Source organism: Balaenoptera borealis (assembly GCF_965194805.1).
Source record: "Balaenoptera borealis genome assembly, chromosome: X".
In the NCBI taxonomy this organism is placed as follows: domain Eukaryota; kingdom Metazoa; phylum Chordata; class Mammalia; order Artiodactyla; family Balaenopteridae; genus Balaenoptera; species Balaenoptera borealis.
The window spans coordinates 79,140,217-79,166,524 of record NC_138881.1 but is presented as its reverse complement, the minus strand read 5'-3'; the positions used below and the strand labels follow the sequence as shown (position 1 = coordinate 79,166,524).

At 32.2% G+C, this 26,308-nt stretch overlaps 1 long non-coding RNA gene across 1 annotated transcript in view; it reads left to right on the top strand.

Annotated features, from left to right (window-relative positions):
- The window catches only part of LOC309620857, a 1,080,383-nt gene extending 1,054,439 nt beyond the window's left edge, over positions 1-25,944 (top strand). The window contains exon 2 of the long non-coding RNA XR_014239705.1: positions 17,455-25,944. This is a non-coding gene — a long non-coding RNA (uncharacterized lncRNA). The remainder of the gene's footprint in view (positions 1-17,454) is intronic.
- The last annotated feature ends 364 nt before the right edge of the window (positions 25,945-26,308 follow it).

Here is a 26,308-nt window from a genome sequence, read left to right as displayed (position 1 = left end):
TAAGCTTCCATTTATGGTTTGCTTTATTTTTGTCTTTTACTTTTGTTTTCCCCAATTAACTTTAGAACACTTTGATAGACAAGAAAGGAATTAAGCCTGTGTACAGGTTAAATTTCTATTGTTTTTAGGCAGCTGTAGATTCTCAGATACTTGAAATGGCTATTGAGTTTGTAACCCAACTTACAGAAATTAAACACTGTACCTACTTGCCTGCTTCACAGTTGTGTTTTGTTTTGTTTTGCTTTGTTTGAAGCCATTTCCATTACACCATTAACAATTTATTTTATAAATCACTGTGACCAGTTCTGGCAATAAAAGCAGCAAGTTCAATAATGGTTTTAATCAAACTAAATATTAGCTCACTAATTTTTCCACTTGTTGAAATATTATAAATTTTCAACATTCTTTTCCAGTAGGGCACTTTTCCCCCAATCACAGAGTGTGTATTCACCATATTCACTTTTTCAGGTTTTTAGAGTTCTTGCCAAGGTTACAATGATAATGTCTATCTCTAACCTGGTAATTCCTAATCTACATATTACTCACTACAGCTTGTGTTTTTTCCCAAATGGCTGGAGTCAAGCTGAGAAATAACACAAATTAACCTACACATATATTATACTTCTTCTAAATCTCCAATCTCCTTTTGCCAGAAATTAAATTTTTACTTGATTTAAATTTTTGTTTTTGATTCCTTCATCAGGTAAGAATGAGTAAATTAATATCACAATTACAGAAAGATGGGTGAGAAAAGAAAGAACACAAAAAGCACTAGATTATGTGCTCTATAACTCTTAATCAAACTTCAGGACTGATAAAAATACCAAGTGCAATTGAGTATTTACTGATCCTGTGTAGCCTGAGAGGTTTCAAAGTACTGGAATTCTCTCCATTTAGCCAAAGTGAAAGTGAAGCCAGCAGCGAAGTTATTTTGTTCCACAAATATTATCAACATTCTCCAGAATCTTATTTCACTTACTTCACCTAAGGGAAATCCTTAGGTGGCTTTTACATTAAATGAGACAATAGGCCTATTCTGAAATAAATAAATATCTCAAGTTTGTCTTGTAAGATGTAAAATAAATGTTCTAAAACACTACAATATTGCTTACCAACTTTGAAAAGTGGGTGAAAAGATGTGCATTTCAAAGAACTATATTGAAGGGACTGAGCAAACAAAAAAGTAAGCTAACTCATCAAAATGTTCCACCAAAAGGTGTATTTTACTCTAGATAGATTTAAAAAACAATTTAAAATAAAATAAAACCTTTGACTTTTGAATTAATAAACACACACAATGAATATGTATCTTCATTTCTCATAGCTTTATTAATACCTATATTAATGAATAAGAAAGCATGCAATACAGAATCTGATATCAAACAATTAATACACATTTGCCACTGGACTACATACTGCCATCCTGGGCCATACAATATCCAACCGTCTCACTTCCAAAGCATGGCTAGAGCTGCTTTGGGATACTGTTCACTTTCAGATGCTGTATGATGTCACAGAGGAGGAATCTTCTCGAAATACAAACATAAATACATATTTCATAAAATTCCAAGTATTTTAAGCAGGGATAGCATAAATTTCACACATTTTATTTGTAAAAGTATCACATACAATCACTAAACAATTGCCTTCATTTTTTTTTTTTCATTTGTGCACACACATTTTTCTGAGTGGCCTTTTCATTTTACTACTTTTACTGATGTCAACTTGTACTGCTTTTAAAAATCATATTTATTGAAAGCATATGGATGGTTAGTGTAAGAAAGCTACTATGAATGAATATTTTAAGGACTCTGCATAAAATTGCTCTGGTGTGGTAATTGGCATGTTAATGTAAAAAGTTTCCTGTCCAAATATAGTTCAGCTTCTCTTGCTCCCAGGTTTTCCAGGGCAATTGTGCCAGTTGGAAATAGGCAAAATAGTCTAATAATTGTGAGAAAAAGTTCATCTATATATAACCATAAATTTGGTTTGGAATAAATGTGAAAGAGGAAAGAAAGGAAATGATAACTATAGTGGAACATATACATCAGAAGAATATAAAAAGAGAAAAGCTTAAACAAATAGATGTTCACAAATGTGGATTAGGAGATATATGCACATTCAGACTTAATATAAACAACAAAAAAACTAATGTTGAAATATACATGTGGGTAAAACTTAATTTTCCCATGACTGAAAGGGATTTTTTTTTTTTGCTTGTGACATGATTGCATTTTAAGGATTGCCGAATTTGTGATTTTTTTTTAGTCTATTTTTCTCCACTTTAATGGAAGTGTGTGACAAATATTAGTTTGAGAAGGCAGAGGCTCTTCATAACTGTCATCAGTACACAATAGCACTAATCATTTAACAACCAGTTTTTTTTCTAACCAAATTTACATTACCAAAAATAAAATGTTAAATAATTAGATGAGACTACACAAAATGTACCCTCTAAATTTATTACATTGTTTGTACCATATGTAAGTTTGTTTTTAATACACTGACACATTATTAGCTAAAACTTGAAGATAAAGTTCAAGGAAAAAATATGTATGCACTTAGCATATAAGATACACAGTGTTTGAATACATACTTACAAATGTGGTATATTAACATTATAACTAGAAAATTAATGATCACATATAACTGAACATGGCCACAAAATAGAACAACCAGTTTGACTAAACATATTATTACCATCCTTGTCATTCAGTTATAAGTTCTTATTTCCAACTAAATCAAATCTTACTTTTTTCAAGGGAAATATTTTTGGTTGATGGTAAAATAAGACTTTTTGGAGTTCCAGGACTAAATTTTTGCACATTAAAAAAGCCATCTGTGAGTTTTGTCAACCTACAGCTCTGTCCATCCACTCAAAGAAAGAATTTGCAATGTGATGAGAAAGATCTCATTGGATCTGAAACCTTGGAAGTTACAGGTTGCCAAGTCCAGACCCAGTGGAAGCTTAGGAAGAGAATGCATAGGGGAGCATAACTGGGCTCACACCCCTTGCCTCTTTGGCTACTTTGAGCCTGCTTCCATTCAAAGCCTCTCTGGTATAAACACAGAAGAGGGTGCCCAGTCATCTAATATTCTAAACACAATCTAAGTCTGACTGTATAATCAGAGTTAGAAAGGGCAATAAAAGCATATTTGTTCATTCCTATATCTCTAGGAAAGGTATCAAAACTTCACAGATTTTACATGAGGATTTAAGAGCCACCCATATAACTCAATAAATCACACTATCAGAAAAAGAATCCCAAATATCTAACATTGGTTTGTATTCTGATTTTCATTAACATAGATAGTAACTATTCATACTACTGACATTATTTAATAGTCTTTCAGTTTCTCTTTTTTATCTCTTTTTCATTTATTTCTTTTTGTGTGTGTAGATCTTAACTAATAATGTGGAGAGGAAAATGTAGAAATAACTAAAAAAAAGAAAAAAATTCTCACATTATCTTTGCAAGCTTTAGAGGAAAAAACATTCTAAAATCTACTGGAAGCACCGATTTTGTCATTCTAGGTTTTTTTATTTTCCCCAGGTCTAAAATCTTCATCAACCATAGCAACAAGAATACCAACACATATACGTCATCATATTTCAATATCTTCACTTTCAAACATCACCAGTCCTTCAGGATTCACATGCATCTGGAATACCAGGATGCTCCAAATCCCTTTGAATATAACAAACACAAATGAGGGAAAAAAATCAGTAATACTAATTAATTTGAAATTTCAGCAATTAAACTCTAGTAGTTAAAAGTTAAGGAGTTCTACACACCAAATCAGATATGATTTAAAGAGCTTCATAATGGGAACAATATATTCTCAAAACGCTACGTAACCTGCTGGGCACATGAAGAGAAGCTTTCTCAACAATCAGTGGAAATTTTCACCAATGAAACTATACATTTACCACAGTTTATAATACACCATTTACACACAGTTTAATCATAAATTACATATCTTCAAGTTACACATTACAAAGTCTACACCTAATTTAAGCAAGAAGATATATTCACTCCCCCCACCCCGCACAGCAACTAAAACATCAATTGTTTCTTGGTTTAGTGTAATACTGAAATAAGTATTTTCAGTTTTGCTATGGAGGAAAATTAAGTTGATGGTGTTTCTGTAAATTGATAAAATGTGCACATAGAAGATCACGGACAGTTAAGAGGACAAAAAATAAAATAAAGAACAGAAGGAAACTAAAGTTCCCTAGGAATACTCATGTATTCTTTGCTTAGAATGACATATATTGTTTCATATATGAGATTTTGTTGGTTTATTTTTGTGTGTGTCTGTGTGTTATTGGGGTATTTCTTTTAGACCCCAAGAGGCAGTCATGAACCCCATTTCTCCCTCTGCACATCTCCTTAAAATTCTATACTGTAACACATTTGATGTAGATTTATAATTATGTCTCTTGAAAAGTTCCTTCCTGACTTTCATCTTGTTATCAGTGGTTTTCTTCAGTAGGTTGAGCTAGAATGACAAAAATCCCTTAGTCTTATAGGTTTAGTATGTGGTTTTATCTACAGTTGTTTATTTTAATTAGGAGTTGAATACATCCACCTTCTTTATGATTTTCTAGGCTGTTATATACAAATTTCAGAAGATAAAGACCCAATTAATAGTGGAATATAGGCTTAATATGACAGATACAACATGATTTCTGATGCACTTTACACTAAACTACAAAGATAAATTTAACACAAAAAGAAAGAGGCCCTTTTTAGCAAATAATTGCCTAATTTGGGCACAGTTATTGCACTTCAGTGTCTCGAACTCTACTAAAGAGTAGAGAAATAGGTTATAGACATAAATCTGTACAGTTTTTATAAGTTCTTTACTGAAAATGTATATACAAATTATATCAACAATATATTCTTAAAATAAAGGTAGAAAACATAAAAAAACAGACAGATACAAAAAATATAAGAGATATTTCTACTCCCTATTGTTCATTTTTACAGAAAAACTAATAGCAAAAAAGTGGAGACAACAACAAATATCAAACAAAAAGACAAACAAAAATGCTACCGTACTTAAACCTTCTAATGTTGTCTAAACAAAAGTTTAGACAGAATAAATGTACCCTTGGAAAATCAGATATTTGTTAGTTTTCCATTAGCTATGTACTGGGCCCACAAAAAACAGAATAGAAAAAAATCAGTAATATTGCACATGTTGGTAAAAATAAGTGAAAAAATACAGTGCACCAGAAATAATATATACTATGTATTAATATCTACCATGATAAGCCTTTCTGTACAAAAGGGTGTGACTTTTTTTCAATTTCTTTTATTTTTAAATACATATTCTGAATTAATCAAATTGTAAATTTATTTTTAACTTTTGACTAAGGGTCTGGCTCTAGACTTGATTCTGGTGTCGGTTTCTATTTACATAGCTATTTACAAATCTAACAATTTGAAGTATTCATTGAAAATGAATCTTAAACTTTGATTATATACATCCTGTTGGAAAATGTGAAGTAGCGGTTACAGTTTTATAAAGGATGTTCTTCCATAATGGGAGAATCATCCCTAGAGGGTCTGGCCTGCTGGCCTGGAGTGAAAGTTGTCAAGGGAATGACTTTAATTGAATCATCACTAGGATGAAGTCTTTCAGACATGGCGTAAAACTGAGATCTTGTACTACCTTGTGCTCCCTGATCAAGAGAAAGTAGTCCATCAGGGCCAGCACCTTGCCCCCAACCTTGCTGCAGACCCATTGGTGGTTGTGCGGGGCTGCAATGGAGGGCAGCAGCCTGTGGCAGAGGAGGGCTGCAGTGGATTGCGGTAGCCTGTGCCAGGGGAGGGCTGTAGCGAAGGGCAGAGGCCTGTGCTGGTGGAGGGCTGTGGCGAAGAGCAGTGGCCTGTGCTAGAGGTGGGCTGTGGTGCAGAGTGGAGGTCTGTGCTGGTGGAGGGCTGTGGCACAGTGCAATAGCCTGGGTCACCGGCGGACTGTGGCAGAGCGCAACGGTCTGTGTCACTGGAGGGTTGCGCCGGCGAAGAGTGGTCTGCATCAGGGGGGGGCTGTGGCACAGAGCAGAGGTCTGTGCTTGTGAAGGGCTGGAATGGGTCAGAGAAGCTGGCATCCAGCAGGCATCAGAGTGGCCCAAGATGAGACATTCTTGAGTGCAGTTGTCAGAGGCCTCTTCCACGGTTGGTTGAACAGTTATTTCTGCAGCTGTTAGGGTGGGAAACAAATGATAAAATTTATGTTTCAAAGGCATATGTTTAATAGCTACTTAAAATAATTCATATTGTTACAGGAACATTTAATAATCTATATATAAATGCATCAGAGACTTCTAATATTTTCACAATTGGTACTTGATTTGTCAAGAAATAATTCCTACAGTAACATAAATAACCAGGAGTGGGAGGATGGCATTTCATTTCTATAATTAGGATACTTTGGTTTAGTCTCCCAAATGTAGATATTTTAAATTGTGTTTGTGACTGTGAATGGAAGCTGTGGTCATTGATCTCTACACACAAGTCAGTTGAAATATGGTCCTAACACAAAGAGACGACATGAGTGAAACGAATGGAAAAACCAGTCACAGAAACATGTAATGAACTAACCAATTATAGCTAATGGTTTGGTTAAGAATCTAATTAATTAATCTGAGAATAAATCTAAGAATCAATTAGGTTAATATGAAAACATAGTTTGTTGAACTCTAAGATATGACTTTTAGTTTCAAGAATGAAATATAGCTATAATTATCTTAAAGACAATTGATTTCTGTATTCCTCATTTTCTGAAATCATGGCAAATCAGAGTTTAGCAGCATAATGAATTACAGATCCAAAATACTTAGCTCTAAACTATAATACTTTTTAAAACTCCTTTATAAGATTTCTGTAACATTTTCAAATGCCCATAGGTATCAAATATCAATAAGTATACCATACAAAGACTAGCCAAGTAAAGATAGAGTAGCTATATCAATATAAAAGTTGACTTTAGAGCAAAGAATGCTACTCGCGATAGTGAAGGATATTACATCATAACTTTTTTTAAAAAAGGTCACTTCTCTAAGAAGACATAACAATCTTAAAAGTTAAAAATATAATTCATGTTCCTATAAGTCCTCAACAGGATATAGAGTCCAGGTACTGTCATTATCCTATCACACTTAAAACCAAAGAATAGCATATATCAGAAGTGATTCTCATTAATAAGACTGATTTTCTCCATTAGATAACCATTTACTTTTCTTCATTTAGAAGGCACTTAAAAAATGTCCCTATGAGATTAACATTTAAAATATTCTATATGTTTACACAATTATATTTGAGAAGTATTTGGGAAGGTAGAGTTTTATATATTTGGGGTGACATTAAATCATCAAAGCATGCATGGAAATATATGAACATACATACAACTATACTTTAAAATAAAATTTAATTTCCTCACCATCAGAAAAGCAACTGATCTGGCAGCTTTAAATTTTACAACAAAAGAATACATCATAGTTTCAACATTGAATTATTTGCCTCTTTATGATGAGGAAATAGATACCAAGTCATTTTCACTGAAATATATGATTTATAGAAATTCCTTTTTTAACAGCTTTATTGAGATATAATTCACATGCCATAAAGTTCACTCATTTAATAATTGAATAATTGAATTATTCATTTGAATAATTGAATCATTCATTATTCATTGAATAATTCAATGGTTTTTAGTATATTCACATAGCTGTGCAACTATCACCACAATCAATTTTGGGACATCCTTATCAGTCCCAAAAGAAACCTAGTATCCATTAGCAGTCACTGGTCACTTCCCCCCAAACTCCACAGCCCTAAGTGACCATTAATCTACCTTTTTCCTCTATAGATTTGCCTATTCTAGGCATGTAATATAAGTGGAATCCTTTAAATGAAGTCTTTTGTGACTGGCCTGTTTCATTTAGCATAATGTTTTTAAGGTTCACCCATGTTGTAGCATGTATCAGCACTTCAATTCTTTTTTTATTGTTCAAGATTACACTTTGTATGATTATACCACATTTTATTTATCCATTCATCAGTTGATGGACATTTGGGTTGTTTTTACTTTTTGGTTATCATGAGTAATGCTGTTATCAACATTGTATAAAAGTTTTGGGGTAGACACAGTTATTCATTTCTCTTGGGAGTGTACCTATGTATGGAGTTGCTGAGTCATACGGCAACTCTATGTTTAATTTGAAGAAGTGCCAAACTGTTTTCCAAACTGGCTGCACAATTTTACATTGCCATCAGAAATACATGAAGGTTCCAATTCCTCTTCTCACTTTCTGCAAAAATTCAATTTGGATTTTGCAGATTTTGGTAAGGATTGTTTTGAATCTGAAGATCAATTTGTGAAGTATTGAACTTTAAGAGTATTAAATCTTCCTGTCTTTGAACATGGGATGTCTTTCCACTTATTTATATCTTTAATTTCTTTCAATAATTATTTCAAAATTTTCAGAGTAAAAACCTTGCACTTCTTTTGTTGAATTTGCTCTTAAGTATTTTATTCCATTGCAAATAGAATTGTTTTCCTAATTTCTTTTTTGGAATGTTTATTGCTAGAGTATAGAAATACGCTTGATTTTTATATATTGCTCTTAAAGCCTGTAACACTGCTGAGCTTGATTATTAGTTTTAATAGGTTTTTAGTGGATTTTGCAGGATTTTCTGTATACAAGATCATATCATCTGCATATAGAGATGGTTTTGCTTCATTCTTTGCAGTATGAATGCCTTTTATATATTTTTTTGTCTAAGTGTCCTGGCTCAAACCTCCAGTATAATGTTTAATAGCAGTGATGAAAATGGACATCCTATGTCTTATTCCTGATACTAGGGGAAACAGAGTATTTCACCATTAAAGTAGTTTCTAATTTCTCTTGTGATTTCTCCTTTGACCAATTGATTATCTAGGAATGTGTGGTTTAATTTTCCCATACCTGTTAACTTTCCAAATTTCTTTCTTTTATTTCTAATTTCGTTCCATTGTGGCCAGAGAATATATTCTGTGTGAATGCAATTCTTTCAATTTATTGAGACTTGTTTTATAGCGTAGCATATAGTCTATCCTGTACAATGCTGCATGTGCACTTGAGGAGACTATGTATTCTGCTCTTATTGGCTGGAGTGTTCTGCAGATGTCTATTAGGTCTAATTTATTTAGAGTGCTGATCACTTCTTCTATTTCCTCTGTGGTCTCTTACATGGTTATTCTTTCTATTATAGAAAGTGGAATATTGAAATCTCCAACTGTTATTATTGAATTGTCTATTTCTCCCTTCAATTATGTCAGTTTTTGCTTCATGATTTTTAGAGCACTGTTGTTAGATGCATATGTGTTTATAATTGTTATATCTTCCTGATTATTTGACCATTCTATCATGATAAAATATCCCTCTTTATCTCTAGTAACATTTTAAAAGTTTTTTTAATTTAAATAAGTCTGATATTAGTGTAGTCACTCTATCATGATTTCTGTGTGCATGATATAACTTTTCCATCATTTCATAATTAATCTATCTGTATCTTTGAAACTAAGGCCTGCATCCTGTAGGCATACATTTGGATTTGATATTTTAATTCAGTGTTATAATTCTGCCTTGTTTGGGGTTTCTAATCAATTCATTTTCAATGTTATTATTGATATAGTAGATTTATATCTACCATTTTACTTTTTGTTTTCTATGTGTTTCATGTATTTTTCTGTTCCTCTATTCCTCCTTTACAGCTTCTTTTGCATTAGGTGAATACTTTCTAGTTTAATGTTGTAATTCTTACAATGATTTTTGACTACATATGTATATATAATATATAGTGTATATAATGTTACATGTAAATATGTATACTTATTTATACATGCATATGTGCACGCATGTGTGTGTGTGTATGTCATTCTCTTACTGGTCTTTAGATCATGTGGTCTTAACTTATTACAATTACTTCAGATTTATTATACATTAATTCCAGTGAGATATAGAAATATTACTCCTATATACCTATATTTGCTCCCCTCTTTATTGTGCCATTTATATATATATATATATGTATATATATATATATATATATATATATATACACATATATATATATAAAACACCTATGTATGTACAAATTCAATATATTGTTATAATTATTACTTTATGTATTATTTGTTTTAATGAAGCTGAAACAAAGATGGGCGTGCAAGTTTTATAAATAATTATCAACTATTTTTTACTAACCTTCTTATTTGCCATTTCTGGTTCTCTTCATTTGTTTGCTTGTTTCTGTGTATTCTGAGTTGCCATCTGATGTTGTTTTGTTACTCCAATTCAGTTTTGCTCCTACCCACCCCTTTTATGCTGTTATTGTCATATATATGTGTGTGTGTGTGTATATATATATATGTATAAATTATATATATATATAATTTTAATAATGCTGTTATCAATGTATGTGTACAAATATATTTGAGCCCGTTTCAGTTGTTTGGGGTATATATCCAGGGATGAAATTACTAGGTTATATGGTAATTCTATGTTTAATTTTGTGTGGGATCACTATACATCTTCTATAGCAGCTGCACCATTTTATATTCCCACCAGCAATACACAAGCGTTCCAATTTCTCTACATTCCCCTTGAAACTTGTTATTTTCTGTATGTGTGTTTGTGTTTTTAATAACTGCCATCCTAATATGTGTGAAGTAGCATCTCACTGTGGTTTTGATTAGCACTTCCCTAATGACTAGTGATGTGCAGCATCTTTTCATGTGTTTATTGGCTATTTGTATACTACATTTGGAGAAGTGTCTTTTCAAGTTTTTTGTTCATTTTTAAACTGGGTTGTTTGAGTGTTTGTTTTGGTGTTGTTAGAATTCTCTTTATATTCTGGATATCAGTCCCATATCAGATATATGATTTGCAAATATTTTCTCCCGTTCTGTGGGTTTCCTTTTCATTCTGTTGACAGGATCATTGTTGTACAAAAGTTTTTAATTTTGATACAGCCCAACTTATCTATTTTTTTTATTGCTTGTGCTTTTGGTGTCATACCCAAGAAATCTTGCCAAATCCAATGTCATAAAGTTTTTTCCCCATATTTTTTCTTGTAAGATTTTTATAGTTTTAGCTCTTACATTTAAGCCTTTGATCCATTTTGAGTTAAATTTTGTGTATGGTATATGGTAAGGGTGCAACTTCATTCTTTTGCAAGTGGATATCCAGTTTTCCCAGCACTATTTGTTGTCTTCTAGTTGCTTAATGGCAGCCATTCATATTGCCCCTTCTTCTCAAAAGATCTATTTCTATATATTTAAACAAGCATCTTTCAAGTTTTAGAAGTCTAATTTATTAGGAACCATCCACCTTCTGAATTCACTTGCTGTCACTCTGTCTCTAGTTAAGCATTAACTTTACCAAGTGAAATCAATAATTTCCTACTAGATAGCTTTCATCCACAGAGAATAAAACAAAGCATGCTAAGAACTGAATTCAATGCTAACATTTTGACTAACAAAATTAGAGAGTTCTTGAAAACTTGGGAAATTAAGTAACAAATACATACAGAATTGAAGAAAAATTAAAAAGCCAAAAGGTAAGGGTTTTTAAAAAAAATTCATTATGCATATAAAATATTGTAGTGGTTTTCACAATTTGACAGATTTTCTGAAGAATTTGGAAACTAGCTGACACATAATATTTTAGATGGATAGATGATACTTCACATAAAGTGCTTCCAAAAAATGTGGTGGAACAATGTAATATTATTGTTCAAATGATATTTACTATAAAATATAGGTAATTAAGTACATGTCTAGAGCTTTTCTCAAAAATTCACCTTGACAATAATCCAAAACATCTTTTTTTTATTTTATCACTTAACTTTAATTGACTTATAGTGGATAAACCACATAAGTACTAATTGAATAGAGACTCTGCCAATTTGGTAGCAGAGTTTTAATAAATAACCAGAAACATTGATATTATTTGTCCTTAAAAATACTCTGTCTTGTCCTTTAAGTAATGGGTATTGCTATAGTTAGTAACATTCATGACTTGAAAAAAACCTATTCACAAGCTACAACAAACAGAAAACATATATCCAGAACTATTAAATGTAATTATACCCAATTAGATGAACAGGAGATTGTTCACAATATGTGTGTGTGTGTGTGTGTGTGTAAAATTTATAAAAAGTCACGTTTTTAGCTAAATGTTTTTAATCTCAGAATTCAGAATACCTTGGTGAAAATCCTAGTTTTAATTAAAATAAGTTTTATAATAAACTTCATTGTTGTATCTCTAAGTGCATAAAAATCCACCAACTACTAGAGAATCAATATTAAATAAAAGCACAAAAACAGAAATGTAATTAATATTCTGAGTTTCTATTTGAATGAATGCTACTAAAATATTCTTTTAAGTATTTTTTTTTAGTGGGCTATACAGTCTCCCTTAATACTATCGATACCATTTAATTAACTTAATGAACTATTTCCCAAAGAGAGAGTACAAGTCAAGCACAGAATAACTCAGCGCAAGTTCAGAATAACATTCGTTGTGAATTAGTGGAGTTCAAATTAATTACACTTAAAACAACATTCTCTGAGGGTTTCTGTAACTCATTTATAACATTTAACTTTGAAGAAATAAATATTCTTCCTAGGGAAATATATTATCCTCGTAAAGCACCAAAATACCCTTTGGATATCACAGTAATCTTCTATAGGGAAAATGTGATGTAGTCATATAGTTGATCATTTTATCATGTTGAAAAGGCAACTTGAACTAAAGTTATGAGTCAAGTGATGGCCAAAATTCTGCCAATATGCACCTCAATCGAGTATACTGGGAAAATGGAATATATAACAGGGTAATAAAAATACCTATCTATAAAGAATATATTGCAAAGGAGACAGACCCAATATCTCTCTTTGGAAATCACTTACAAGACAACTGTTACCATCTGCAGTTGTTGAGAAGGAGTGAGGAAAAATGACAGAATATTGAAATATATTTTTAGCACAAAGAAATTAAGATCACTGTTAGAGTGTAATCCATCTGTTTTGTCTCAGAAAGAAAATGTGCTCTTATGAGATTAAATAAATTCATTTGGATATTCTTTTCCTTTGTTCTAAATGCTTACACTTATTTGACCTTTAAATTGCTTTTGAGAACTATCTGTTAACTCATATTTATTTAATTGGCGGATATATATATTTCAAGAAATAGAGGAACAAATTCCAGTCTTTCAGAGTTCAGATAACAAGTTCATAGATGTGATTAAATGTGCTCTGGTTATGCTCCTTATCATTCTCTAACCTTTATCAATTTGAAGACAAATGCATATTTTATAGACATTTTCCTTAGTGCTATTCCAGAACTTAATAGAATCTTCATTATACAAAAATCTCCAAACTGTTCCATTTAATGTATCTGTTAATCTCTGGTAGCAAATTACACATGATAGAGTTCTTATACAGATCATTTGATTAGTTTTCAAAGCTGACCTCTCATGAAAAAGAATATGATATTGTTATAAATTTGCTTTGGTCTTTCTTCCTCTTGCTCTTTCAGTAGCTTCCCAATTGTACCACTGAAGATTTTCAGTGTCATGTTTTAGGGGAATACTGTGTTGTAACTGATACATCTATTTCAGCAAATAATTTTTACTGTCCTCAATTGTTCATCATTTGGTCTTCCCAAGTGAATAACTGGGAAATTTATGACTTGCCTAATGGGTTGACAGGTCAGAGTTTGGTTTAATGTGGTCCAAATGCCTAGTAAAGGTATTTGGGACATTCAACTCAGATTTTCACTTTTTATTTAAAGTTTTGTGTGATTTAAAGTTCCCCTAATATTGTTGAAGATAATCTGTTGCAACTTGATACCTTCAATCTATTCATGTAAGTGAACTAGTCAGAGTAGCAAAAGGACACACTAGAAACAAATATGATAAGATGAGTGATCCTATTTTCACCTGACATCTCTCCAATATCCACTGAGATTTGTTGGGAACAAATTGAGTAAAGTTACCGTCACCAAAATAATAATTTGGGCCCATATGAGTAAGCAAACATCTGGAAATAGGTGGGGTTGGAAAGCTTACTATGAAAATATCGTTAGAGTTGGCTACCTTATAGCTACAAATATATCTATACATTTTTATGTTAATAAACTGTTTATTCTACACCAGACCTTTAATCAATCCATGGTTCCATAATCATATATTAGTTCTGAATTTAGACTCCCCAGAGTTTTATTCCTATATAACTTAAAGTCTAAATTAGTTACCTAGCTTAACAAAGAGCAGGTTTTAAATTAAGCAAATCCTTAATATTAACAACCTAGGATTGCATTTAGAGTAAAATGATGAAAGAAGCAAAATTCTCACACAATGAAACTGTCTATAATTACACAGATACTTTTCATATTTCAAAACACTGCAAATACATGAAGACATAGCTTACAATATCAACAACCATCAAACAATAAGTGACTTTCATTTGCTATAGCATTTCTGATTAATCAACAAGTGTAGCAGTTTTTATATTATCAGGTTATTGGGACCTCAGCGAAACAATGGTGACAACCTTACACTGGTTCAGTTAACAATAGTCACTAAGAAGAGTCTTCCTTTCCCCTTTAAAAGTAGTATTTGATGAAAATAACAATTCAAACCTGGTAAAAGAAGAAAATCTTCGGAGTTACCACAGCAGCCAAAAATAATCTCATGGATCAAATCACTGAATAAATTTTGTTTCATGTCTATCTGCAATACTTTGAAAGAATTAAAACTTATTTGTTAATATTAATTGATATACTTTAATAAAATGAGCTGTGATATCTTTCATTACAAAATTCTGTGACATATTCCGCATCATGTGACTGTAAAATATTTTAAACACCCAAATCTATGCAAAACTAAGACAGAATGCAGGTAAATGCCAAATTTTTAATTACTTTATTCTTTTATATTTTATCATATTGAAATAGTGCACACATACTTGATGAAGAGGCAATGACACTTTGATGCAAAACATTATCACGCTAGGAGTGTTGTGATGCAAAGTATACTTCACAAAGCACTAATTGTATTTGGCTTTTGAAATTGGAAAGTAAAACATTTTCATTTTTTCTGGGGGATTAGCAGAGAATTTTTTATTATTCTTTAGAACTTTGATTTATAGCGTGAACTTAATATCTACAAGTCCAAAGCAGAACAAGGCCATTGCCTTAGTGTGACTTTTAACTTTTTTTAGTTTAACGAAGAATCTATCAGACTTATAGATTCTCCTTTTGGAAGATGGAAAAAGGGACTTTTGGTCTATGGCCACAGACACTATGAAAAACATACAGAATTATTAATGACCAATAAATGTAGCCAATGCCTTTCATCCAATAATCTTGGCCTATTTGTGCTAACAAAGTGGGCTTGGTAATAACTATTGTTATTCTATAAAGCAGGAAGCCTGTGTTTATTTAGACTGGGAAAACTGGGACACACCTGCCTTGTGTAAGAACTCACTTGGCAAAATCTTCACACTTCAGTTTTAACCCATTTTTTAAATATATCTTACAAGAAATAGAAATTGTTCTCTCCATTTAAAAATTAATAATGCTACCATTATAAACTTCCCCTATTATAAATTCTGGGAGTTTCTTACAAGCGTGCTAGGTCCTTCGAATAATGAGTTTTTTTAGAATACTGAATCATTAATAATAATAAATGCTGTCCAATGTATTTGTTAACAAAGACTATTACAGTTAAACATGTTAATATACGTTATTACAGAGACTCATAGGTGACTATTAACACAAAATCAGTCATGATATTTTGGGATTATTTGGGGAAATATTTGTTCATAAATTTACTATTAGTTACTTATTCAAGAACTATATTTTGCAAAAGCAATAGTTAATGTTATTGCTTCTAGGCCTTTTGGCTAAGATCAAGTGAAGAGTTAATTTTAGTGACTAAAGAGATATATAATCAATTAATTAATATTTTAAAATGTAATTGATAGTGTTTAAAATATACCATTTAAATATGCCTTTCAACACAATCTACGGTATTGGTGTCTTTGACTTTGACATAAAGAATAAGAAGTACAAGAAAAAATATATTCAAAGGTACTGAAAAAGTACCATTTCATGCTTATTAAAAAACAAACTAAGTCTGTCATATATAATACTATGTAATGCTGTTAAAAGATATACATAGAAAGAAAACTCAGATATCTAAATTACTTTGGACATTCCATTTAAATAATTTTGTTTCTATAAAGCTGATTTTTATACTGAAAATATATACAACAGAGAAAGTGTGAGCTATTACTATCATCATTGCTAGCCATTTACAATCTGAAGAAGAGAAAGGATTTCTTCCCCTAATGATGCTCTTTGAATAGGACACTAATAAGAGCAGGGATAAACAGTAGTGGCACCAGATATTCCCACTGCTGGGATCACCTCTAGGTTATTCTAAGCTAGGATTTGGAAATGTCAATGTATATAATGAAACAAACGTGAAAACATTTATTCTATGGTAACTTTGAATAAATTGATTCAAATGTGAGAGAAGTCATGCAAACTTTCTCTAGTGGAAATATTCTTACTCCTGTTACAATGTTTATGAACTATTACCCATAATATAGGTGGGTATGAATTAACCATTTGGCATTCAGTATTACATATTACTTGAATGCAATTTTCAATAAATTCTAATTTACCTCAGCCAAACATGCATGTGAACATTTATCCAGTATTTTGTATTTTAATTAGTCAAACTCAATATGTTCCTGGTGTCAATATGCTGATTGTCTTTGAGCAAGAGAGAAGAAAAAAATGTTGCTTTTCTTTTTTGAAGCAGAGAATGCCTGGTATTTGCTTTTCTATTTGTGCTTGTATTGATTTGCATATTCTTTAGAGGTAGGTCATTGAAAAAACAATGCTTTATATAATTTTACAGTAATAATGCAAGTACATTTAATTGGTCAAGAGATAAAGCTAATTGCTTGCTTTTATTAATGCAGATATCATAACTGTGCTGTAAATGACATATGAAGATTTTCTTTCAAATTGTTTTTTTAGAAATGGCAACTGGTGCTCCAGTTGTATTAGGCATACTATGGATTCAATATTTTTTATCTGTACAAATTTATATCTGTTTTGTAATGAGGAGCATTAGAATGTTTGTACAGATACATTTTGTAATGAGGAGTTTTGTAATGAGGAGCATTAGAATGAGGAGTTTTGTGAAGTTTTGTAATGAAGAGCATTAGAATGTTTGTACAGATATAAGATGGACAAGCATTAATCAAATTTAGTCTAATGAACTATAACTTTGATGTTTGCACTGCAGACAACCTGTATTTGAATTACTCTGTACAACATTTCAAAGGTAAGTGTATGTGCTATAAAAACATATAGAGAGGGCTTCCCTGGTGGCGCAGTGGTTGAGAATCTGCCTGCTAATGCAGGGGACACGGGTTCGAGCCCTGGTCTGGGAAGATCCCACATGCCACAGAGCAACTGGGCCCGTGAGCCACAATTACTGAGCCTGCGCATCTGGAGCCTGTTCTCCGCAACAAGAGAGGCCGCAATAGTGTAAGGCCCGCGCACCGCGATGAAGAGTGGCTCCCGCTTGCCGCAACTAGAGAAAGCCCTCGCACAGAGACGAAGACCCAACACAGCCATAAATAAATAAATAAATAAATAACTGATTGAAGGACTTTATTTGGAAATACAAATATATGTTTAAAAAAAAACATATAGAGAATCATAGAGATAGTGTCCATTTAAACAACAATCTTATCTTTCTTCACAGCAAACTAAAGTTTAATTAACAATATAGATAAATAAACTGTTATGTAATAGACTAATCATATATTTCTTACAAAGTGGCTGAAGATATGGAGGAAAAAATAAGATTTCTTAAAATGTACTTAATCCAAATATATGTATGTAATTTGTGAATGACAGCCAATTTAACTACTCCATTTAAGAGGAAGATGATAAATAAGGCATAGGTTGTGTGTGTGTCTGTGTGTGTGTGTGTGTGTGTGTGTGTGTGTGTGTGTGTGTGTGTAAAATAGGTAGGATGTGATTGTGGTGGCCATGGAAGAGAGAGCACAATATCCATAGAGGTCTGGGGACGATAGAAATGAGTGAAGAAAAGGAGAGATATAGGTACAGGGAGATTTGCAGGGAGCTAGTGTGAACAGTCCTTTGGACAGTTAATTGGAACCTTAAGTGAAGAGGAAGGCCCCGGAGGCAGTACCTTTTCTCAATTGAGGGAAATGAACCAAAAATGTTCCCTGATAAATGGACACGGAAATAGATGAAGCATGTTCATTGTATGTAGGCTGGCAGATTAAGATAGAATAAAAAGCAACATTCCCTGAATTAAGCAGCATACTTATTTCAATACATTTTTCCTAAAATTGCTTTTCCTCACTATTAACATGTATCCTCCCCCACATACGGATTTTATTGTACACACATACACAACTTAAGTGCAATTCAGTACATACACATGAACTTTCTTTTACTAAGAAAGGAAGAAAGGATTAACCTCATATTCTTATTCTATTTTTAACTCATTAAGTTTTCTAGTGATTCAGTTGCACGTAGGATCTAAAGATGGACCTGCATTTATTCACTATAGCAACAAAACTTACTATGTTACTGGGGTGAATTACAAAGACATATTTCTAAATGTTAAAGAAACCATGAATTCCCAGGAAATACTTCATTCCCTAATATTTATCTCACATTTTATATATTGTTAGATTTGTTTTGCTAATATTTTAAAAGGACTTTGTGCCTATATTCATGAGGAATATTGTCTGTAGCTTTTTTATTCTTTTCTTTTTTATTTCATACTGTCTTTTCCTGGTTTTTGGTGTCAGAATAATGCTGGTCCCTTAAATGAGTTGTAAAACATTCCTTCTTGTATTTTTTGAAAAAGTCTGTGTAGAATTGTTATTCTTTCTTCTTTAAACATTTTTGAAAATTCACCTTTGAGACTCTCTGGGCTTGATGTTTTCTTTGTGGGAAGATTTTCAGCAAAAAAAGTAAATTCCTTTAATAGATATAGAACTGTTTAGATTGTATATTTTCTTCTTGAGAGAGTTTTGATAACTTGTGTCTTTCAAGGAATTTGTTTATTTCTTCTAAGTTGTCCAATTTGTTGGAAAAAAGCTGTGCTTAACTATTCTCTTATTTTTTACTATCTGTAGGATCTTTGGAGATGGCTCCCCTTTTTTTCCTGATATTGGTTGATTGACTTTTGTTCCTTATCTTTTTTCTTGGTTGCTTTAGCAAGGGGTATATCAGTTTTATTAAAGTTTTCAAAGGACAAGTTTTGACTTGTTCATTTTCATTAATGTCTGTTTTCTATTTTGTTGGGTTATGCTTTTTTTCTTTATTACGTCCTTCTAATTACTTTGGGTTTATTTTGTATTTATTTTCTAGCTTAAGTTAGTATCTTGGGACATTAATTTTAGACCTCTCTTTTTTTCTAATATAAGCATTTAAAGCTTATGTTTCCTCTGAGAACAACTTTAGTTATTTGCATCTCATTAATTTTGATATATTGTATTTTTATTACAATTCAGTTTGGAATAGTTTCTTAAACTTCTTGATTTCTTCTTTTTCTCATTGAAGTATGTTGTTTAAATTCCAAATATTGTGATTTTTCCTAGGTATCTAATTGTTACTTATAGTTTAATTCCATTAAGTTCAATAAATATATTGTGTGCTTTCAATCCTTTGAAATTTATTAAGATTTGTTTTATGGTCCAGCAAATGGTCTACCTTGGTGAATGCACTATGTGCATTTGGAAAGCAATTCATATCCTGCAGTTTTAGGATGTAGTATTCTGTATGTAATTATCAAGTAGGTGAATGTGGTTGATTGTGTTGTTTGGATCCTCTATTTCTTACTGATTTTTTTTTTTAATCTACTTGTTCTGTCAATTGCAAAGAGAATGATGTTTAAAATCTCCTACTATTTATGGGATTACCTATTCCTTGTTTTAATTTCATCATTTTTGCTTCGCATATTTTGAAGAAATTAAGTGCATACCCATATAAGATTAATATATTTTCCTAATGAATTAACACTTTTATAATTATGAAATAGTCTTCTTTATTTTTGGTAACACTTTTTGTCTTGAAGTCTATTTTTCTAATATTAGCATGGCTACTCTGGCTCCTCATATTTACTGTTCAATTTATATATCTTTTCCCATCCATTTATATTCAAATTATCTATATCTTTGTATTTAAAATGCATCTCTTCTAGACAGCATAAAGTTGGATTTTGCTTTCTGCCTTTATTTAGAGTGTTTACTTTGTTAACATTTAATGTAACTATTGATATAATTTAATTTGGTTTCCCATTTTATTGTTAATTTTCTGCTTGTCCTCTATTTTTCTTAACATCTGTTCCTCTTTTTCTGCCTTCTTTTGGATTATTTGAATTTTTTAGATTTCCTCTTTATTTATTGGCTTTTTAGCTATATGTCTTTGCATTTTTTTAGTGATTGCTCTAGGAATTAGAATGCATATTCTTAAATTTTTACAATCTACTTAAAATTAATGTATTGTTAAAAAATTATTCTGACATTTGTTAAAACTATAAGGAAGGCTTCATTCAAGACACTGTCATAGGTGTGGTGTGAAGACAATTTCAATAGAGGAGAGAGATTGAGCTCTTCTCTGAATACAGTAAAGACAGATGAGGACTTATAGTCAAGGAGAAGAGAGAGGGGGAGATGGATGGGGAGATGGAAAATTACTAAGAGGAGACATCAAGGGTAGGGAGATTCTTGATAAACCAATTCAACAGAATTCTTGCTGAAGGCAGGCCTGAGTAATCAAATATCGAGGGTGTGGGATTCTCTCTAAACTGAATTTTCAGGACTTGACAGGTGAAAGAGAGGGCCCAAAGATGAGATCTAGTCAAAAAGAGGGCTCAGAGGAGCCTGTCTAAAGTTTGGTGAAGGAGAGAGTCTTTGTCAGTACCACTGAACATAAAATGTAGTAATTTACTGTGTTTACTGTGACATATTATTTGGAGAACAATACCAAAATATAGAGTATTAAGCAAGAATTTGTAAACTTTTCCACATAACGATGTTTTTAACTACCCACTTTGTCATTCTTCTACAGATTTCTTCTTGAAGAGACTTAAAGAATATTATTTCTTTATTAAAAGAAAGAAAGTTAATATTGGGGAGGAAGAAAAGTATTTGATAAAAACCGTTCTGATAATTGGATAAGGAAAATCTGAAAATATTAATTATATTTATAATTTAAATCAATTATTTAAAGTGTCTATGTTTTCTCTTTATCACTTTTCTGGGCAGATTGAGCAGTGACTCAATAATAATCATGATATTAAATCCTGCAGGCACATTACAAGAAAGACATTACAATGTTATTGTAGTTAATACAAATATAACAGTTAACAGAGAATATTCTAAGACCATGTTCTTATATTCAACCCAAAGGATTTTAACAGTGCTTCTTGACTAGGATTGCCAGATTTGACAAATAAAAGTACAAGTTGCCTAGTAGAGTTTGAATTTTATATAAACTCCAACTATTAGTGTAAGTATGCCTCATGAAATATTTAGATCTACTTATGCTAAAAAAAAATGTTGTTTATCTGAAATCCAAATTTATCTGGGCATCCTGTATTTTATCTGGCAGTCCTATTCTTGATATGATGCTCTAATGTATCCATGAATTTTCTGTAAGTGCACAATAACCACAAACAACATCAATGAGAATTTATTTGCTTTCAATCAGATGCTAAAAAGATAACCTAAGTAACCCTTGTGTATGCATAATAGGTAAAAATTTTAAAGAATAAACTTATCATATATTTCTTATATACATCCTAACATTATAAACCATATACCTTGTGGGGGAAGAGAAGAACAACCTTCTCAATATTAAATTCTTCAATTTAAATCCCAGGTCTTGAAAAACACTCTCTTTTTTAACATATTAAACCAGCTCTGCTCCCTACTCTCAGAAAAATTCCTTTCATTTTTTAAGGAATACAGGATATTATTTTAGCAAAGACCTGTTGAGCAATTAATATTTATTTGGTTCTAATATTTCTGATATTGATAGAGGCTAGACCATATACAAAAATTTTGGTAAATTTGTTGCTTTTCATTTTGTGGCGCAATCTACTTTAGTTTATGTCTAAAAAAAAAGATGTTTAAGGAGGCACATTCAGTTATTCTGGTCATCTTAATATTAACTAATAAATTATTATTCATTTATGAATATTACTGTGCTAATTCAAAGTTAGCAGGAGTGAAGATGTGAGAGCCTTGCTGAAGGCAGTCATGGATTTATACTGAGATAGTCACACTTTCTTGCTTGGCCCTGCCTGTGACCAAGGATCCACATTTGTAAGAAAGACAAACCAAATATTAAATTTTTATTACATGAATTGCAGGAAGATTTTTGAGCTACTGTACAATAAAAATGTGTTTTAAACGCAATGGATAATATGTACCTATATTATTTATTTTTACAAAAGCTATTAAAAGTAAAATTGTACCTTAACAAGTCAATAACTATGACGTATGTCTATATTTTTGCATTTTTTCCTAAAGTGTTGCAATTTCAACCCAAAATACATTTTCCCCAAGGTTTGAATCATCTGTCAATTTCACAGAGCAATCATTATATAATTGAAATATGAAAATATGCAGATTTTTGAATTAGACATTTTATGATATTGTGTGGTTACATAAGTTGTAAAATGAAACTCACTATTAAAACTACTTAGAATATTTTATCAAATCAATTTAAGACATAGTCAATATACTATTATAGTACTCTTTTTTGAAAATAAGCTTTATACCTTAATGATTACATATTAAAAAGTTTATTATAGCTCTGTGGTGATTCATCCTATTTACTCAGGTAAAAAAATATATGTTTTCAAAACCTAAATTGCTCTGACAATATTACACCTCTAGGAACAATACAATGCAGGTAGTTTTCAATATTCAACTAACGTGTTTATTCCCAGCTAGTCTTGCCAATTATTTATAATATCATAGAGATAGTAAAATGTAATTGAAATCTACTTTATGTCCCTTAACTGAGTATATTTTGTATATCATATAATTTAGAAAATTTTATTAGATTCCATTAGTCATGTTCCAAAGGCTACAAAAACAACAAATATGAAACATATATTGGCATTTATAACACCAGCGCCTAACATTCACACCTTTCAAAATAATGATAGAATAGATGCCATACATATGCATTTGCATACATGCATATGTTTGCCCACAATTTATTTGTATTTTGTAGTTAATATCTTATTGTTATGGGCTTTTTAAAGTTTGTTTTATATAAATTTTGGATGGTAACTGCATATATTATCAAATATAATAATTCCTTTCATTTAAAAAAAATACACGTTGTTTCTCAAAGAAAATTTAGATCATTTTCTATAAATTAAATGAAAATCAACAGAGTGATAGATTACATTTATGTATACAAGAGTGTGAGTATAAATTGGTGTAGGTAGATATGAATGTTTTAAAATATATGGTAATGACTTACACAATAAAAAGGGTAAAAAACAATGACATATTTTGATTATTGGTTAGTTGCACCAGAAAGTATAAACATAAAATGAAACATTCCATGAAGCAACAATTCAGTATTTTAAATGAAGAGAAAATGTGTAGTCAAACTGACAAATAGAAATAATATGAGTGCTACAATTTTCACATCAATCTAAGGAAAAAAATGTTTTCAATTACAGTCTTTTTAATCCTATGTGATAAAGAAAATTATTTCAAATGTGTAATAATTTTAAATAGTATAATCCAGTTTTCACTGTGCCCCTATCAAATCTAACAGTGTAAAAGTGTGCTTCTGAGTAATGTATATCTTCTAGCATTTCTGAAAAACAGTTGAAAGGTTTTGTGTTAGAAAAGTGGTGAGAGATTGGCTCAAGATGGCAGAGTAGAAGGATGTGCACTCACTCCCACTTGCAAAAGCACCAGAATCACAACTAACTGGTGAATAATCATTGACAGAAAGACACTGGAACTTACCAAAAAAGATAGCCCACATCCAAAGACAAAGGAGAAGCCACAATGAGACGGTAGGCAGGGCACAGTCACGATAAAATCAAATTCCATAATTGGTGTTTGTGCAACTTACAAACTGGAGAACAATTATACCACAGAAGTCCACCCCTGTAGTGAATATTCTGAGCCCCACGTCAGGCTTCCCAACCTGGCACTCTGGCAATAGGAGGAGGAATCCCCAGAGAACTGGACTTTGAAGGCGAGTGGGATTTTATTGCAAGACTTTGACAGGACTGGGGGAAACAGAGACTCCATGCTTGGAGGGCACACACAAAGTAGTGCATGCACCAGGAGCCAGGTGGAAGGATCAGTGACACCATAGAAGACTGAACCAGACCTACCTGCTAGTGTTGGAGGGTCTCCTGCAGAGGCGGGGGGCAGCTGTGGCTCACCACGGGGACAAGAACACTGGCAGCAGAAGTTCAAGGAAGTATTCATTAGCTTGAGCCCTCCCGGAGTCCACCATTAGACCAACCAAAGAGCCTGTAGGCTCCAGGGCTGGGTTCCCTAAGGCCAAACAACCAACAGGGAGGGAACACAGCCCTACCAATCAGCAGACAAAGGATTAAAGTTTTACTGAGCTCTGTCCACTAGAGCAACACCCAGTTCTACCCACCACCAGTCCCTCCCATCAGGAAGCTTGCACAAGCCTCTTAGATAACCTCATCCACCAGAAGGCAGACAGCTAAAGCAAGAAGAACTACAATCCTGCAGCCTGTGGAACGAAAACCACAATCACAGAAAGATTGACAAAATGTAAAGGCAGAGGACTATGTCCCAGATGAAGGAACAAGATGAAACCCTAGAAAAACAACTAAATGAAGTGGAGATAGGCAATCTTCCAGAAAAAGAATTCAGAATAATGATACTGAAGATGATCCAGGACCTCAGAAAAAGAATGAAGGCAGGATCCAGAAGATGCAAGAAATGTTTAACAAAGACATACAAGAATTAAGGAACAAACAAATAGATATGAACAATACAATAACTGAAATGAAAAATGCACTAGAAAGAATCAATAGCAGAATAACTGAGGCAGAAGAACGGGTAAGTGACTGGGAAGACAGAATAGTGGATATCTCTGCCGTGGAACAGAATAAAGAATTAAACGGAATGAAGACAGCCTAAGAGACCTCTGGGACAACATTAAATGCACCAACATTGGCATTATAGCAGTCCTAGAAGGAGAAGAGAGAGAGAAAGGACCCAAGAAAATATTTGAAGAGATTATAATAGAAAACTTCCCTAACATGAGAAAGGAAATAGACACCCAAGTGCAGGAAGTGCATAGAGTCTCAGACAGGAGAACCCAAAGAGAAACACGCCAAGATACATAGTAATCAAATTGAGAAAAATTAAAGGCAAAGAAAAATTATTAAAAGCAACAAGGGAAAAAAGACAAATAACATACAAGGGAACTCCCATAAGGTTAACAGCTGATTTCTCAGCAGAAATACTGCAAGCCAAAAGGGAGTGGTATGATATATTTAAAGTGATGAGAGGGAAGAATCTAAAACCAAGAATACTCTACCCAGCAAGGGTCTCATTCAGATTCGATGGAGAAATCAAAAGCGTTATAGAGAAGCAAAAGCTAAGAGAATACAGCAACACCAAACCAGCTGTACAACAAATGCTAAAGGAAATTCTCTAAGAAAGAAACACAAGAGAAGAAAACGACCTACAAAAACAAACCCCCCAAAATTAAGAAAATGGTAATAGAAACATACATATCAATAATTACCTTAAATGTGAAGGGATTAAATGCTCCAACCAAAAGATGCAGACTGGGTGAATGGATACTAAAACAAGACCAATATATGTGCTGTCTACAAGAGACCCAATTCAGACCGAGGGACACATACAGACTGAAAGTGATGGGATGGAAAAAGATATTCCATGAAAATGGAAATCAAAAGAAAGTTGGAGTAGCAATACTCATATCAGATAAAATAGACTTTAAAATAAAGAATCTTACAAGAGACAAGGAAGGACACTACATAGTGATCAAGGGGTCAATCTAAGAAGAAAATATAACAATTATAAATATATATGCACCCAACATAGGAGCATCTCAGTACATAAGGTAAATGATAACAGCTATAAAAGGGGAAGTTGAAAGTAACACAATAATAGTTGGGGA